Source organism: Littorina saxatilis, linkage group LG8 (assembly GCF_037325665.1).
Source record: "Littorina saxatilis isolate snail1 linkage group LG8, US_GU_Lsax_2.0, whole genome shotgun sequence".
NCBI lineage: Eukaryota > Metazoa > Mollusca > Gastropoda > Littorinimorpha > Littorinidae > Littorina > Littorina saxatilis.
The window spans coordinates 13,788,570-13,791,479 of NC_090252.1; positions in this window are offsets into that span (position 1 = coordinate 13,788,570).

Here is a 2,910-nt window from a genome sequence, read left to right on the forward strand (position 1 = left end):
TGTGTCTATGTCTCTCTTCCCCTGTCTTTCTCTCTCTCTCTCTTTCTTTTTTTTCTCAAGTGTCTGTCTGTCTCTCTTTCTTGTATCTGTCTCTCTCTCGCTTGCAATCTGTGTCTCTGTCGCCCCCACTCTCTCTTTCTCTCTCGCGTGTCTATCTGTCTCTCTTTTCCCCTGTCTTTCTCTCTCTCTCTATCTCTCTCTCCGATCTCTCTCTCCCTCTCCCTCTCTTTTTCAAGTGTCTGTCTCTCTCTCTTTCTTGTGTCTGTCTCTCTCGCTTGTCTGTGTCTCTGTCGCCGCCACTCTCTCTCTCTATCTCTCTCTCTCTCTCTCTCTCTCTCTCTCTCTCTCTCTCTCTCTCTCTCTCTCTCTCTCTCTCTCTCTCTCTCTCTCTCCTTATCTTTGTTGTCAGTTTCTATTTGCCTCTGTTGGTCTGTTTTTCCACAAGCTCGATCTCGTGTGTGTGTGTGTGTGTGTGTGTGTGTGTGTGTGTGTGTGTGTGTGTGTGTGTGTGTGTATGTGTGTCTGTGTGTCTGTGTGTCTGTGTCTATGTGTGTGTGTCTGTGTGTGTGGGTGGGTTTTTTGGTGTCTGTGTGTATATGTAGACTCTGCCTACGATAACGTTATCATATTAAATGTGACTCAGTGCCAAAAGATGCGCATGGATGGAGTTGCATAATTTCATTGCAAAATGAAATATGTTGCAAACATGTGATTTTGGTTTTGCGTTTTGCTTAAAATTAATCAGAGACAGTACAGACAGTTTCACATTTGCGTGTAAAGCAAATCTCGAGTTTGCTGTACAAAAAGGTTAGTTAGGCCCTGAAATCAGGCTTGCAAAAACGGACAACTGCTGCTCTACAGGTAGTAGAGAAAATGAAAACTGACATATCACGGACAAATGCGTCCTTTACAAAATGTGACAAGCGCGGACACTTAAATAAGAAACCTGTGGACGAAATCGTGTAGAAAAGTTTGCGATAACGGACGACATTGTTGTCGTTATACAGTGCTCTAGATGAGCGAACGTGTAGCCAAGACCAGTACGCGTACGTGTACATGTGACTTCACCCGTACACGTCTTGGGGAATTGGTCTATAGATATGATGCTCACTCTTCTGCAATGTTCCAAATGCAGTCATCCATTTTCCTATTCGGTGTTTGCTTCCCAGCAAGAGGTGTAGATCTTGACAAACGCGTGACGTAAAAACTAGATTTGATGACGTTGCCCGTATACGTTCCCGTACACGTGCTGAAAAGTTTCACATCATATATATGTCTATAACCTCTATTCTTCCTTCAAAACTGTCCCGGTGTAACACGAGAAAATTACTCCCACGAGATTTTTACTCCGGAGTAAACATTTCGTACGAAAAAGTTACTCCCTTTACGAAAAAAGCACTCCCCCATTACACGAGAAAATTACTCCCCAAGACAGGTGAGTTCCGAGTAAACATTTCGTACAAAAATGTTACTCCCCTGACGAATAAATAACGAATAAATCACTTCACCCCAACACAAGCAATTTAACTTCCCATGCCAGGTGTACGAAATGTTTACTCCCTTGTTCCCTGTTAGTCTTGGTGGTGGAAGGGGTGGAAGGAGGGTAGCGCGACATTCGTGTGCGCGATATCACTTATTGGCATTATCCCTTCGCCCGCATCCCATTTTTGCGTACGAGATTTTTACTGGAAGTAACACAAATGGGGAGTACACATTTCGTGGAAGGAGTAATTTTGTCGTACCTTGGGGAGTTCTTTTCGCGTACGAAAGGTGTACTCAGAGTAAGAATTTCGTACTAACGTTTTACTCCGGAGTATTTTTTTCGTGGAGTGAACATGTCGTGTTACACCGGTTCAATGCGTCGTCTGCTACACTTGGAAAAGACGGGTGTCGACGTCATTAGCTTAAAACAATGTTGCACTGTTGGTACAGTTGCGATTTTTTTTTTATCTTGCGTGTATTCGGCTTTATAAGGACTGTTTTGAATCGGGTGCCACTTCTTTCGTAATAACTGACGTCCCTCATCGCAGCTAATATGGATACATTTTAGCTGACTTCAGATACAATGTGACCCTCCACCACGGAATGAGTCGCATGTCACCTTAGCATGATTTTCATATTTTTACATTTTCCTAAAAAGTTTTTTATGCTCTATCCAGTGGTGAAAACCGTTATAGAAAAGAGCAAACACTTTTCGAGTTATAAGCCTGTGACAAAGGTGACCCCCACACTGTAACCAGTCACCCCCCGGACTTATATTAAGCCTAGCGCAAAACCGCGCGAGGTGACATGCGACTCATTCCGTGGTGGAGGGTCACAAATGTACAATACTGGAACTATTGTCTTGCAATTGCATACACTGATAGCCAATCATGTGTCCTCCACAAAATGTCCATTCTGTTCAGAATATTTATACTTGTTTATCACCACCCATTGTTCACTTTGCATGCGCACCTTTTGGCACTGAGTCCTTTATAGATGAGAAGATGTTGGATTGGATTGGATTGGATAAGATTTATAGTCCAGTGAGGTTACCCTCATGTTGTATTGCCCATGATATTGGTATAAACTCAGCTGATTCTGTTTTCAGCTCAAGACCTACAGGCGACATGCCCTACCGGTGGATTCATAGAAGGACAAAAATCACAAGTAAACTGTTCAGTGAACAGATTATATTTTGATAATCAGTGTCCATCAACGCCGTCTCACGTGCTATTTGCATTTAAGCCATTGGGAGGAAGCGACGTTACATTGTGTTTTACCGATTATCAAAATTGCGCATCGACAGGAACATCAACATCAGCGTGTAATAATTGTACCTGCAAGTGTTTAGAGGATACAACAAACACCGTCGTGTACAGCCTGACATTTGTCCCGGAATCAAGATACACGAACGGGTCGCTTATTTGT